Here is a 16,307-nt window from a genome sequence, read left to right as displayed (position 1 = left end):
GCCACTTCCTGCAGAAGAAACAGGCAGTGGAGGTTACATTAGCAAGGCTTCTCACTCTGAGAGCTGTGGTTCCAGTGCCCGCATCTCAAGAAACTATGGGGTGATCATTTATTTCATTGTGCCCAAGAAGGAGGGCTGCTTTCGTCCTATCCTGGATCTCAAAGGGGTCAACTGTCATCTGCGGGTGATGCATTTTCGCATGGAAACTTTGTGTTCAGAGATAATGGCCATGCAATCAGAATTTCTGACTTCTCTGGATCTATCCGAGGTGTATCATTCTCATCCAACTAGATCATCAACATTTTCTGCGATTTGCAGTTCTGAGACACCATTATCAGTTTTGGGCGCTGCCCTTTGGTCTGGCCACCACTCCCAAGACCTTCTCCAAGGTAATGGTAGTAGTTGCGGCAGAATTGAGGAAGGATGGGATCCTTGTACACCCATATTTGGACGACTGGCTGATTTGAGCCAAGTCACTAGAAGAGAGCCCCCTGATGACCTGCAAGGTGATCTCCCTGTTGCAGGAGCTTGGGTGGGTGATGAACCTGGCCAAGAGCAGTCTTCAGCCTGCTCATTTGTTAGAATATTTAGGGGTTCGGTTCGACATGAGCAAGGTTTTTCTGCCAGAAGCGCGAATTCAGAAGTTATTGGCACAGCTGTGTAAGTTGAGGAACACTCTGCGCCTGACTATATAGTCCTACCTACAAGTACTTGGTTTAATGGCGGTAACCCTGGAAGGGGTGCCATGGGCAGGTGTGCATATACGTCCTCTCCAATGCTCCCTGCTGTCTCCATGGAACTCGCAGTTTCAGAACTATTCGATTCAGCTCCACCTGCCTATAGAGGTCTCCTTCCAACTGCAGTGGTGGCTACATGCAGATCATCTGAGAAAGGGAGTTTCCCTAGCATCACCGGACTGGCTAGTACTCATGACAGATGCGAGCCTCCACGGTTGGGGAGCTCACTGTCAGGAGCTGACAGCGCAAGGGCACTGGAATGCAGAAGAGTCTCTCTGGAACATCAATCGGCTGGAAGCCTTGGTGGTCTGGTTGGCAATTTTGCAGTTCGGCAGCAAGCTACAGGGTCTAGCGGTCCGGATAATGTCAAACAATGCAATGACTGTTTGTTACATTAATCGGCAAGGAGGAACCAAGAGCCAGCAAGTATCATGGGAAACCAACTTATGGAACGGGCCGAAGTGCATTTGCAAAAGATCTCAACCTCGCACATAGCAGGAAAAGACAATGTAAGCACAGATTTTCTCAGCGGGGAGAGTCTGGACTCAGGAGAATGGGCGTTGTCAGACGAGGCATTTCAGATGATTCTGGATCACTGGGGTCTCCCGTTTCTAGACCTGCTGGTGACTTCTTGCAATGTGAAAGTTCCGCAATTCTTCAGTTGCAGGAGAGATCCAAACTCATTGGGGATTGATGCCCTGGTGCAGGAATGGCCAGAAGTCAAGTTGCTGTATGCCTTTCCACCTTGGCCCATGTTAGGCAGATTGATTCAAAAGGTCGAGTGCCTCAGAGGGATGGTATTCTTGGTTGCTCCAGATTGGCCCAGGAGACCATGGTATAAGGATCTGCGATGGCTCCTGGTGGACTCGCCCCTTCAATTTCCAGCGCCCAGGAATCTGTTGCAGCAGGGACCTGTTCTTCCTAAAGATATGTCTCAATTTTGTCTTACAGTATGACCTTTGACACGGCTCGCTTGCTGAAGTGTAGATATATTCTGCAGCAGAGATTTACACCTTGCTAAGAGCTAGAAAGTTCTCTACTTCCTTGGCCTATGTGCAGGTTTGGCGAGTGTTTGAGGCCTGGTGTGATGATTGAGGTACTCTTCCTTGTTCAGTCAAGATCCCGCTCATTTTGGAATTTTTGCAGGATGGCTTGAATAAAGGCTTGGCTCTCAATTCCTTAAAGATACAAGTAGCGGCTCTCGCCTGTTTCAGGAGGCATTTGAGTGGTGGATCCTTGTCGGCTCATCCTGATGTGGCCTGTTTCCTGAAAGGAGTGAAACATCTTCGTCTTTCTTTGCGGTTTCCAGTACCATTATGAAGCCCTAATTTGGTGTTGGATTTCTTAGCGGGCCATATGTTTAGGCCGATGCATAACCTTTCCTTGCGGTTACTGACCTTGAAAACAGTGTTTCTTGTGGCAATTTGTTCTTGCTGGGAGCCGGATGGTACAGCTGCGAACTGTTCCTTCTTTTTTTACCAAAAGTAGACTCTGAATTTCACTTGAATCAGTCCATCTCCCTTCTGTCTCTGGACAGAGAGAGAGAGATGTAGAGGAGTATCGTCTTTTGCGACCCTTGGATGTCAAGAGACATATTGTCAGGTGTTTGGAGATTACTAAGCCTTTATAGAAGACAGATCACCTGTTTCTCCTTCACGGCAGTACCTGACAGGGAGAGCCAGCTTCGCAGGCTACAATAGCTCGCTGGATTAAGGACATAGTCACAGCTGCATACGTTGATGCTGGAAAACCATTGCCTAGTCAGGTTAGGGCTCATTCCACTAGGGCTCAGGCAGTGTCATGGGCAGAAGTCAGATTGTTGTCTCCCGTCAACATTTGCCAAGCTGCAACATGGTCCTTCTTACACACTTTTTCTAGGTATTATCATCTGGTTGTGCAGACCCGGGAGGATGCAGCCTTTGTAAGTGCGGTTTTGACAGGATCGTGGGCAGCCTCCCGCCCTATTCAGGAGTAGCTTGGATATATCTCACTGGTTCTGGATTCATTTTTCCAGACACTAAGAAATGAGAAATTACTATTTACCTTATAATTTCCTTTTCTTTAGGCTGGTCAGATGAATCCAGCTTCCCGCCCTCGGCTGCCGAAGGATAGTGTTATGGTCCTGCTGCGGGGCTATGTGTTACAGGGATTACTTGTAAGTGTTAGTCCAGTCCCTAGACTAGTGTTAATACATTTCTTGTCTGAGCTCAGTGTTTCATGTTGGCTGAGTATTGAAATGATTATCTATTTTTTAATCAAGTTTTTGCTAGTCTGTCCACAGTTGCTTTTGAGACGAATACTGGCAGGCTGATGTCACTGCAGGGGGTTATACATATACTGTGACATCACTTTGCTCCGTCTCCATCTGCTGGTAGAGGTGCGTAACCCATTGGTTCTGGATTCATCTGACCATCCTAAAGAAAAGGAAATTATCAGGTAAGTAGTAATTTCTCAATAATCATTATGGTTCAAAATCATTGCGTGAAGTATTCTCTCTAAATTGCTTTTAGAACTTAAAGGTCCAATACGTTGCAAGTAACAGAGATAACAAATTAAGACCTCACTATTGCTGATATTTGGCTTTCCATTGAAAATGTAGCATCCAGTTTAGATTAGAGACTACCTTTTTTAGCTTAATCTCAACATCTGCTAACATAGGACCTGATTAATTAAAGGTTTTTCCTATAGACACAAAATGAGAGAAGAGCCTTAATGAATCTGGTCCATATGGAGCTTTTCCAAAGAACTATTCAGGCAGCTCAATAATACTGACTTTTTAATTTTGATAGATGAGCCAATCCAACACAGAATGAAGACAATCATTCAGGGCAGAGAGATTTCCTGAGTCATCTTTGTTAAAACAAGCCACTAACTACCGTATATATATCATCTGCAGAAAAAAAACATATGGACTAAAATCGAAACTAAATAAGAGTGGCTAATAAAGCCAAATACAGCTTAAAAAGTGACAGAGCCAAGATGGAGCCCTGGGGAACTCCACAAAACAATGTTCTAATTGAAGAGCCCTAGGTCATTTTGGTAAGTACGTTCAAGAGGAATGAAGCAAATCATTTTAGCACTGTACCCTTTCAACCTATATCTTCAAGATGCTGCAAAAGGAGAGGGTGTCTAATTCAATCAGAGGCAGCAGACATGTCTAGAAAAATAATTATTGCATCTTTACTGCTATCGCTTTTGATTTCATTTTTCATGGCGAAGAGAGGCCAAATCTGGGTTTGCTTCAAGGCTGAGGGAACATAGCCCTGATTTAAACTAGCATTAAACAAGGGGAAATAGTGTGGCTGTTGTCTAAACATTCAGCCTCATAGGTCCCCAATGTCTTTCTGGATGGCACCCCACCATCATCAAACTTCCACACCAACCCAGTGAACACAAGTAGTGCATAGTCTGCCAGACAGACCTGGCTGTATGAGCACCTTCATTTCTGCTAGGACTTTTAATGACTTACCCAAGGTCTCATAAAAGGAGTAAGTGGCACAGTAGGGATTCTTCAGTATAAATGAACACAAATGGTATATGTAGGGCAAAAGGAGTTCCCTGTCCCATATAGCTTAAATGTTGGATGTTGCAACAGAACGAATAGACATTTACAGCATTTGAGCCCTTTATAAGCAAGATGTAAATGCAGTTTCTGTGTTCAAATAAATGTTTAATTGAGACTAGGAGAAAAAGAGTCAAGTTCTGAGTGAAAGGGTGGATCTTTTAAGACTATCCGACCGCTTCTTGCCCTCCTGATTCCAGTTTAACAAAGGGTCGGTAAGCAGGACCTCAGAAGAATGCACTTTATTGAACAATGCACTTAACCCAACATAACTGTGACTTTTGCTCTAACCTTGCTTATCACTGCAACTCACCTTCAGTACAGTGTGAACCAATAGGACGCCGTGTCTGTGTAGCGTGACCCTGCTCCAAATGTTCATTGATGTATACTTGTAAGCTGAATTTCCCTGTTTGCTTTAGCTTTTTCACACAAAGACCTCCTCTTATCTCTCTCTCTCCTTGCTGGTGTTCAGAATGCATATACTTGCTCTTTTATTTAAAGAAAAGTCAGAAATTGTGAGACTGGCATTGATTATGAAAGATCCAGTGGAACTAGGAAAACCTTTTTTTGGATATGAGAATTCTTTTGACCAGATTATAAATCTGAAGGTTTGCATTTTTCAAATATACTGTCAGCATCTTGGATACAATACAAATTGCAGGTAAGTAATATTTCATTTACTTTGAGGAAAACTGGAAATTTACATGGAAATTTCCTTACAATTTTGTAGCTTTTTCAGTTTCTTGCTGAAATGTTGTGGGGGTTCTCTTGCAGAATTTAAACATTTTCCAGGTTTATATTCTCTGTCATGCAGATTCCTACCTTAGGGCATGGATCACTGGAAATCTACAGAAACAGTTTATGAAAGTTTTTGTTTTGTAATACCAGTTGTCTACATAGAGTAGAAAGGTGAGTGGACCATTTTAATGCAATGCATGCAGAAGAGGAAACTGTTTCCCATGTTTAAAGAGGGTTTAAAAAAAAAGACTGCAAAATATCTATGACATGAGATTCATAAATGCTTCATATCAAATCAGTAGATATTGGGAAAATGTATTTGTCATATGAATAAACCTGAAGAAGATTCCTATTTGCAACCAGATGTTGTCAAGCAGTTCTAGTAACCACATTGGTTCCTAGAACTGGTGAAAATGAGTCCTAGTAAGCTGTGATACTTTTTAAAGGACTAACAAAAATGATATAGTACATGAGCTTTTGAGACCATGCAAGTCTGATTTTGCCATCCATAGAAGGAGGCTCTATGGTTTTAAAAACTCATATATTACTTTCAAAACCACACAAGTTCCTTCCTGAGATGGCAGAACAGACATGCCATCGTCATTGTGGTCTCAAAAGCTCGTGTATTATATCATTTTTGTTGGTCCTTTAACAAGTACCACAATCCACTACAAATCAAATGTCTTTCATGATGCATTAAGTATTACTAGTCCAAAAGCTTTAGAGTTCTTGGGTGTTGTGCTTCAGTCACAATAAAGTACCACCATTTATTTCAGCAAGCTGGATTTAAGAACTTACAAGCTGTATAATTACAACAAGCAAACCCAACTCCAAGAAAAGAACGCATACTAGGATGCAAGAAAACGTCCTTCCAGCCAGGGCACAGTAAAACATTAACTGGTACAAATTGAGCGTAGTCTTGAATGCATCCAATATCAATTTTCTGTAATAGAAACCAGAATGTTGCTGTGAATCAGTATGAGGCAGCAGCCAAAAAAGCAAACAGAATGCTAGACATTATTCAGAAAAGAATGGATAATAAAACAGAGAACATCATAATGCCTCTTTATAGATCAATGGTGTGGTCACATCTTGAATACTGTGAGCAATTCTGGTCACCCCATCTGAAAAAGAATATAGTGAAATTGGAAAAGTTACAGAGAAGGGCAGCACAAATGGTTAAGAGGTTGGAACAGCTCCCTTATGAAGAAAGGCTAAATAGGTTAGAGCTCTTCAGCTTGGAGAAGAGACAATTGAGGGGGGATGTGATAAAGGTCTACAAAATCATGACTGGAGAGGAATAGGTAAATAGGGAATGGCTATTTACCTTTTCAAATAATACCAGGATTAGGGGACACGCCTTGAAGTTAATGGGTAGCAGATTTAAAACAACTGGAGAAAGCATTTTTCTCATTGATATATAAGCAAGATGTGGACTTTGTTGCTGGTAGTCAAGGCAGCTAGTATAGCTGGGTTAAAAAGGGTTTTTGACAAATTCTTGGAAGAAAAGTCCATAACTAGTTATTAACCAGGTGACTCAGGGAGACCGAGACCATCACTTATCAGAGGGAGTGAGAAGCAAGAAATTGGATTTATTTTCTTGAGATTGGCCACTGTCAGAGTCAGGATTCTGGGCTTTGTGAATCTTTGCTCTGAGCCATGCATGGCATTTTTATTTGTTCTTAATCGTGATACCATGAGGCAGCTCAGAGACTTCTGCTTGATCTTTAAAATTTTAAACACAGAAAGAAAGATAAAAGAGAAATCAATCAAAACAAATTAGAGAACAGAAAAAAAGAAAGAAAAGAGGAGAAACTAAAATAAGATATAAAGCATAGAAAAGAAAAGGAAAGAAAATTAATGAAGGAAAGAAAAATTTAGAAAAAGAAAAATAAGGAAAAGAGAAATGAAAAAAAACTAATGGAAAAGGACAGAGCAGCAGTGAAAGACAGAGGACAGCCAGGAAAGAAAGAAACATTTAGAAAAGGAGGAAACAAAAAATAAAGGAAAGAAATTAGTGAAATCTGGGGTTAAAATGATTGGCTTAATTGATGCAAGAATCTGAGTTGTTTCTTTCTAACTTTTCAGGTTCACAGCGCTGGAAAAATGAATGGCAGATAAGCTCAGAATGACAAGAATGACGCTGCGAAAAGGACATCAGTAAAACTCCTCTAGAGTTTTAGCTACTTGCTGAATAGGAGAAAGGAAGAGACTTACCAACAGCATGGATCCATTCCAATTTGCCATCATATAATGGACACCCCATCAAATTCTTCCTGCTTTCATGAGCTCAGTGAGAGTTGCCCCTCATCCTTTAATACCAGCTTGCCCAGCATGAGCACACCTTACTTTGTCATGGAAGGGGTCATTGCCCTGACAGCAGTCACTGGTAACCTTTTCATCTGCACAGTCATCCTGCGAGACAGGAAGCTCCGGTCCGTGAATAACTACTTCTTGGTGTCACTAGCTATGGCAGATATCTTGGTTGGAGCTGTAGGTGTTCCTTGTGCAGTCCTAACAAATATTGGGGTGCCCAAATCTAATTACTACCTATGTGGGCTAATGCTGTGCTCTCTCTTGGTGTGCACTCTGGCTTCTGTCTTTGGGCTGCTAGCTATAGCAGTGGAACGCTATATTTCCATCGTGAAACCTTTCCACTATGATTCATTGATGACATCCAAAAATTCCCTGTTGATCATCCTAGCATGCTGGGTACTGGCCATTCTAAGTGGGTTGGTGCCCCTGATGGGGTGGCATAAGCCTTTCCCTCTAAGTGGCGAGTGCCTCTTTGAGGACCTCATTGCAGACACTTACATGGTCTACTTTATCTTCATGGGATGCATGCTCATTCCATTATCCATTATGTTTTATCTTTATGGACGGATTTTCATGCAAGTCAAGCGTCAAATCCGAAGGATTGCCAAGTGGGAAGTGGACATCAGCAGGCAAAAGAAGCGCCGGATGATTATGCGTAAAGAAGCACAGACAGCCAGCTCTCTCTTCATCGTCCTTTTCTGCTTTGCTTTTTGCTGGCTTCCTCTTAACATCCTAAATTTCATCTTGTTCTTTTGGCCTGGGTGCCAGGTCCCGAACCAGTTTATGCTGGCCGCTGTCATCATCTCCCATGCCAACTCTGCCTTCAATCCAGTATTGTATGTATTTCGGATGAGATTTTTTCGGGAGGCTTTTGTGTCAATGTTCTCCTGCTTTCCTTTACCTGCAACCATTGTCAGATTTTCTGATCCAAACATAACACCATCCCAGGAAATCAGTGATCAAAGGTTAGAAATCAGGAATACACCTTTGCCAGGGAAGTGATTTTATATCAGTCCAGATACCACAGACATAATATTTGATGCTTTGCTCCATCCAGAATATATGGCTTCATGCTAAGTGGAGTTTTTCTATACTTGTGATCTCTTGAAATACTCCAAGTCTGCTGGATTTCATTTCCTGCATTCTGCATTTTGCTATAGTCTCCAGCATGTTCCAGATCTGAGAATTTGTCTAAGCTTTTAGCAAACGTGGCAGATCTCCATTAAAATTCCTGAAAATGTCTAGCATGCTATAACTCCAAATGCCCCTAAAGTATACATTTCATCTGTCACATGTGATATCTTTTATTTTATTCTTCTGTAAAGATTCTGTACTTTAACAACTACAGACTGTTGGTAACTAGAAGACAGTGGATCCTAACACACACACATCTTTAATCCAGAGTTTCTCAAATACAGCAACCAATAGATTTTTGTGCAGCCACCACAGATGAAGGAGCTGGCTTCTGAGTCAACTGAGTACTTTAGGAAAATTATCAATGTGGCCACCAGCAAGGGGGTTGGTTGCTAGATTCTTAAGGTCACCCAAAAATTATTGTGAGAACTCCTGCTTAATAGCGTATGTGATACATTCCCAATCAGCTCTCATCAGGACACCCGAATATAGAATATCAGTACCTGATATTCAAAGCCATTTATATGCATAAAACATTGCTTTTTCTGCATAGATGGCTGTTATAAAATAACCTGGGGCACAGTGCAGGTAAACGTACACATGTAACTCGATTTCCCTCATACTTTTATGCACACTGGCGATAGGTGTTTGGGGGGGTGGGAGTTGATGCAGATTTGGAACTTATACACATACCAATCTGCTAAAAACATGCATCCAAACTGGATACACTTTTTTTTAACGCACACACAATCGCCTCTCTTGGGCGCTCGATGCACTAGGCAAATGATATGCCACGCTAAAAAGGACGAGCTAGGGATAAATTGTGAGCAGGTTAGGAAAATGGACGCTTGTAAACTGAACGTCTCTTTTCTTAACCTGAAAGCTTTAAAGACCTTTTTTTTTTCTGCTTCTGTCGTTCCTCCTGATTAGTATCATGACAATATTAAGTCAGAGGAACTACAGAAAAGCTTGGGGTGCCTCAAACCTTAACGCCAGTTCTGGGGCTGGCGTTAATATTTGAACATAAAAACCTGCACGTCTAGCGGTAGCCGGTTCTTCTCTCCTGATTGGAGCGCGTTTTTCGCGCCAAGATGCCTGTCAGCGTTTAAATCCCTTCTGGTATGTTGTGCGCTCCCGGTAACATTGACACTTGGATATAAAGGTATGTCATTCAAGTTCTTGACTACATGATTGTATATTATTGTAAGTTTGTACTCCAGTACCTGTGTTTTGGTCCTTCATATATATCTTTTTGTGTTTATAGATTTCTTGTTTCTTAAATTTCGTCCCTTCCGACACAGCCGGACTGGCGAAACACGGGGTCCGTGTCGGGGGATTCCTTGCAGAAATCAATTCATTAATGTGGAGTTGCCATATTGGATAAAATAAATATTTTGTGAACTGTGACCTAAGAAGCTATCTGCACTTATTTTGTTTTCACTAATTGTGCTGGTTTTACCAGTTCATCCTCAGTTCACACTCTTAAGAGACAGGTCCTCCAACCCCCCCGGGTTTGATAGCCTTCACTCCACCCAGTTTGCCCAACCCTTAAAACCCTGCAGATCTGCCTAGTTTTCTTAAAGTTTTAACATACATGGCATCTATAGAAGTAAAGTTACACAAGGGGCCTCGGATCAGTATTTATGCACACATCTCTGGTTCATGCCCTGAAACACCCATGCCCCACCCCACTCCTTTTTTAGTTTATATATTTTTTTTAGTTTAGAAAATCTTTATTAAAATGTTGCTCACAAACAGGCTGATTCAGTAAAGTTTGCGGGAGAGCCCGCTCTCCCGGCGCACGCACAAGCCACTTGCCTCTGCGCGTGATACAGTATTCAAATGAGGCCCGGCGGTAGAAACGGGCAAAAGGAGGCGCTAGGGACACTAGCGTGTCCCTAGCGCCTCCTTTTTGACAGGAGCGGCGGCTGTCAGCGGGTTTGACAGCCGACGCTTAATTTTGCCGGCATAGGTTCTCGAGCCCGCTGACAGCCACGGGCTCGGAAACTGGACACCGGCAAAATTGAGCATCTGGTTTTTGACCCGACAGCCGCCGGCCGACTTCAAATTTTTTTTTTCTTTTTTTTAAACTTTTTTTACTCTTCGGGACCTCCGACTTAATATCGCCATGATATTAAGTCAGAGGGTGCACAGAAAAGCAGTTTTTACTACTTTTCTGTGCACTTTCCTGGTGCCGGAAGAAATTAGCGCCTACCTTTGGGTAGGCGCTAATTTCTGAAAGTAAAATGTGCGGCTTGGCTGCACATTTTACCTTCTGAATCGCGCGCGAATACCTAATAGGGCCATCAACATGCATTTGCATGTTGAGGGCGCTATTAGGTTCGGCGGGTTGGACGCGCATTTTCCGCCCCTTACTGAATAAGGGGTAAGGGAAAATGCGTGTCCAATGACAGGTTAACAGTGCGCTCCGTCGGAGCGCACTGTACTGTATCGGCCTGAAAGGCACCAAACATCTTGTCTGAAAAATACAAATTACAGGATATAGAACCGTGACCTATAATGAGTTGTCATAGTAGTTAGAAAGCCATAACATTGCTGGTTTTTTACTTATAGCCCCTTGCCCCTCCCCCTCTGCATAAAAGAATCCCCACCATTTTGGTAAAGACAGAACAAAATTCAAAGGAATTCCTCCTGACTGGCTGGTTATGGTCCAGACAGGGTATCATATAGTCTTTGAAACCAATATGGGCCTCCAAGCGCTCCCCCCAGCTCCCAAGCCCCCTCCCCATCTCCCCAAACCCCAAAATGAAGTTTCAGCCAAAACATATGGGTTAAGGATAATAGTATCTAGCAAACAAAAAGGTCCAAGAAGCTAGCTATAAATTATTTACTACCAAACTTCTCGCTCTACTGGTAAGACTCTGTGGGGCAGGTTTTAAAAGGGTTGCACGCGTATATTATGCGCGTAACCCCGAAAACCCATTCCTGCTCGCGCCAAGCCTATTTTGCATAGGCCTGGTGATGCACGCAAGCCCCGGGATGCGCGTATGTCCTGGGACTTGAAAAAAGGGGCGGAGTGGGCAGGGCAGGACCAAGGTGGAGGGGGCGGAAGGAACGTTTCCTATGAGGCCGCTCCGATTTCAGAGCGACCTCGGAGGGAATGGGGAAAGCCATCGGGGCTCCCCTAGGGCTCGGCTCATGCAAGGTGCACAAGTGTACACACCCTTGCGCGCGCCGACCCCAGATTTTATAACATGTGCGCGGCTGCGCGCGCTTGTTATAAAATCGGGTGTAGATTTGTGCACGCCGGGTTGTGCGCACAAATCTACGCCCGCGCGTACATCTTAAAATCCGGCCCTGTATGTACTTATCCCAAACAAGCAAAAACTTCTTTTTAGAATTTTAAGTGGCATGAGCGGCCAAAGGCTCTGTAATCATCATATTATGTAGAGCGTTCCTCAACTGCCAAAACAATGGAGGAGTCCCCTCACGCCAATGCAATAATAAAGAACGTTTCCCCTGAACCAAGGCTTTCTTAATCAAGTCTATCACTTTCTTTTCGTATGGTAGAGGACAGGTCTATACCAAATAGTACCTTCTCTAAGTCCATGGGAACTCTCAAGGCCAAGCTATCTTTCAAATACTTTAAGATTTTAGCCCAAAACTGTTTAATAATGGGACAAGACCAAAACATATGAGTAAAATTTCCTATATCTCGTGAACATTTTGGGCAGACATTTGAAAGCGTAAGTCTTGCTTTATGTGCCAAAACAGGTGTAATATATGCACTGTGTAAAAGCTTAGGATAGATTTTAAGACCTGCACGCGAGCGTGCATGTGCGTGCACTACCCGGCGCACGCACATGTATGCCCGATTTTATAACATGCGCACCAGGAAAAGTATTTTGGAGTCATTGTGGACAATATGTTGAAATCCTCAGCTCAGTATGTGGTGGTGACCAAAAATGCAAATACAATCAGGCCGATACAGTACAGTGCACTCTGGCGGAGTGCACTGTTAACCCGCATTTGGACGCGCTAGCTTTACCCAGTAAGGGGTAATAGCGCGTCGAAAACGCGCATCCAACCCCTCCAAAACTAATAGCGCCCGCAACATGCAAATGCATGTTGATGGCCCTATTAGTTATTCCCATGCGATTCAGTAAGTAAAATGTGCAGCCAAGCCACACATTTTACTTTCAGAAATTAGCGCCTACCCCAAGGTAGGCGTTAATTTCTGCCGGCACCGGGAAAGTGCACAGAAAAGCAGTAAAAACTGCTTTTCTGTACACCCTCCAACTTAATATCATGGCGATATTAAGTCGGAGGTCCCAAAAGTTAAAAATTTAAAAAAATGTTTAAATCGGCCCGCGGCTCGCAGGTTGAAAACCGGACACTCAATTTTGCCAGCGTCCGGTTTCCGAACCCATGGCTGACAGCCGCTGCTCCTGTCAAAAAAGAGGCGCTAGGGATGCGCTAGTGTCCCTAGCGCCTCTTTTTCTGCAGACCCTCATTTGCATGCGGGCCGATACTAAATTGTGTGCACAGGAGAGTGGCTCGCCCGCTCTCCTGCTCTCCCGCGACTTTTACTGTATCGGCCTGAATATTAGGAATTATTCAGAAAAAATGGAGAATATCATAATGACTCTGTATTGATCCTGATAAGACCGCACCTTGAATATTGTGTGCAGTTCTGGTCACCTCAACTCAAAAAGATATAGAGGAACTAACAAAAGTGCAGAGAGTGGCAACAAATATGATAAAGGGAATTAAAGGCTAAACAGGTTATGGATCTTCAGCTTGGAAAAGAGATGACTGAGAGGGAATATGATAGAGGTTTATAAAATCATGAGTGGGGTGGAGCAGCTAAATAGAGAACATTTATTTATCCTTTCAAATAGTACTAAGTCTAGGGATCACTCCATGAATCTAGCAAGTAGGAACTTAAAAACACATTTTTTTTCACTCAATGCACAATCAAGCTGTGGAATTTGTTGCCAGAAGATTTAGTCAAGGCATCTAGCACAGCAAAATGTAAACATGGTCTAGACAAGTTTCTGGAGGAAAAAAAATCCATACACCATTTTTAGCCAGGTAGACTTGGGAAGCCACTGCTTATCCCTGGGAATGAGTAACAAGGCATGAATCTGCTGAGTGCATGTGACCCAGATTAGCCAATGCCATGGACACAGTGTGCTGGGCTCGATGGACCTTTGGTCTGACCCAGCATAGCACATCTTATGTTCTTATGTACTTTTCCCCATAGATTTTGTACCAGATCTGAAAGGGAATGCAAGGCACGTACTTTGCCTTTGAAAACTACCAAAGCAAAAAATTATTAGAGATTTGCAATGTTGAAATCAATTGTCAAACCATATTTTACCCAGCGCAACATGGGTTTCGCAAACACTACAGCACTGAAACTCTACTATTAGCTTTATCAGATAATATCTTAAGAGGATTTGATACTGGAACACACTACATTCTAGTTCTATTAGATCTCTCCGCAGCATTTGACACAGTAAATCACAAAACACTACTCAATAGACTGAAAGAAATAGGTCTCACTAAATAGGTCTCACTAAAACAATAAAATGGTTTGAGTCATACCTTAAAAACAGATGTTTCCAAGTACAAATAAAAAACACACTTTCGGACAAAGTCACACTGCTAACTGGTGTCCCACAGGGATCGGCCCTGTCGGCAACACTCTTTAACATTTATCTCCTCCCGGTATGTCACCTACTAGCAGGACTTGGAATCATACACTACTTATACGCAGACGATATACAGCTACTGCTACCAATTGTAAACACCATTGAAGAAACAATGAAACTTGATAATATGTATCCTGAGATAATTAAACAGCTCTTAAATCAGATGGAACTGGTAATAAACATCGACAAAACGGAATTTCTACACCTTGAACGTAAAAACGTCCACCACATCCAACCAACACTCACTACTAAAAATAACCAAACCGCTGAGCTAGCAACTAAAGTACGAAATCTAGGAGTAATAATTGACCCTGAGCTAAACATGAAACAACACATCTCCTTGAAAATAAAGGAAGGATATGCGAAACTAATGATCCTAAGACGACTTAAACCTCTACTAACACTAAACAATTTCTGCACAGTTTTGCAGGCAATGATATTCGCAAGTACAGACTACTGCAACTCCCTACTTTTAGGACTACCACAATCCACAATTCGGCCACTACAAATATTACAAAATTCAGCTGCTAGAATTTTGACTGGCAAAAAAAAGAATGATCACATTACAGGAACGCTTGCCGATCTACACTGGCTCCCAATTGAACAAAGAATTCAATATAAGGCCTTATGCATAATACATAAACTAATCCATGATGAAAAAGCTGACTGGCTTAACACAGCACTGCGCGTACATGTCCCACAAAGAAACCTAAGATCTGCTAATAAGGCTCTACTAACTGTTCCCTCTGTCAAAACAGCATGCCTCACGCAAGTTAGGGAGAGAGCACTATCACTGGCTGGCCCCGTGCTATGGAACACCATGCCACTCGAACTAAGGCTGCAGAGTAATTTCAAAATATTCAAAACCAATCTGAAAACCTGGCTTTTCAAACAAGCTTTTTATAAAGATAAAGAGAAGGAAAAAAACAGTTGATTGATTAGGATGCACCAAACTAGAAATTGTTATTTGTAACCTACAAATGCACATTAAAGTTAAATTCTTTCCGTCTACTATGCTCCCTACAGACAAACTTAATGTACACACATATTTTATTGAAGTGAATTGTTACCGCACTATGATGGCACATGATTAATTGTAATCTATACCACTTACTTTATTATCGTGCCTTGCTGTAAACCGTTGTGATGGTTATCTAACTTAACGACGGTATAGAAGAGCTTTTAAATAAATAATAAATAAATAAATAAAATAAATACATTTCTTTTTCTGAAGGTATTTTTTTCAGCCAAAACATGAAAAACTACATGAATCGTTTGTTTATGTATGGAAGAAAGATAATTAATCAAATGTAATAAACTAATAAACGAACTTGTTGTCTCCTCCAGCCTAACTCTGCCTTGAGAATGCCTCCCTGAAATTTCAGATACAAGTCCACATTGTGGAACAGCCTGCCTGCTTTTACCTGCATTCAGATTAGGGCAGGGTGCTTCATTTTCAGTTTAAACTGATTTGCACCCAGAAATTCCCAGATTTTTACAAAGGTGACAATTGATTTAAAACAGATTTCCACCCTGATTAAAAAGGCAGCTCCAGAGCAGTGGATGCAGCAGCATTTCAAGGCCTCCCACCCTTGCTGGAAGCCAATGCGGGCCAAAGCATGCACTGCATTTCAAGTCTCTTCCCCACCCCCGCCCCCATGAAAGCAGTTGCTAATGCAACGTTTTAAGTTCTGCCTCTCCTCTCCTCCCTAACCAAAGTGCCTGCTTTGAAGTGCTGCCCCTCCCCCGTCCGGAACTCCTTTCCCCGCAGACTCTCTGGCCTGTACAAAAGCAGAAGTGCAGTGCTGAAGAGCGCAGGAGCCACAGCAAACATGCTACCAAAGAAGAGGGAGGAGGAAGCTGGAACCCCTGCTATTGCAGTGGTGGGGGGGGGGGGGTGTGCAAGGGGGGGATTCTTGGTGGGTGAGGAGGAAAGAGGGACATGCTAGGTAGTGGATGAGGGTAAAGAGGTGCTGCTGGGTGGATAGAAGAATCTGCTTAATATTTTACCGTCTTGGCTTCTGTTCACCAAAGTAAACTCTGATATTTACCCAGAAAAGTAATAAGTCATTTTTTTCCACTGATTTTCTTCTGCTTTTGTTCTTGTCATAATAAACCCTGATAAATTCCTGGGAAAAATAA

General features: G+C 42.5%; 1 pseudogene; it reads left to right on the top strand.

Annotated features, from left to right (window-relative positions):
* Window positions 1–4,878: 4,878 nt before the first annotated feature.
* On the top strand, window positions 4,879–8,852 carry LOC115073362 (annotated as a pseudogene).
* Window positions 8,853–16,307: the final 7,455 nt, after the last annotated feature.

The sequence above is a fragment of the Rhinatrema bivittatum genome, chromosome 11 (genome assembly GCF_901001135.1).
Source record: "Rhinatrema bivittatum chromosome 11, aRhiBiv1.1, whole genome shotgun sequence".
NCBI classification, from domain to species: domain Eukaryota; kingdom Metazoa; phylum Chordata; class Amphibia; order Gymnophiona; family Rhinatrematidae; genus Rhinatrema; species Rhinatrema bivittatum.
This window is presented reverse-complemented; position numbering and strand designations above follow the sequence as displayed.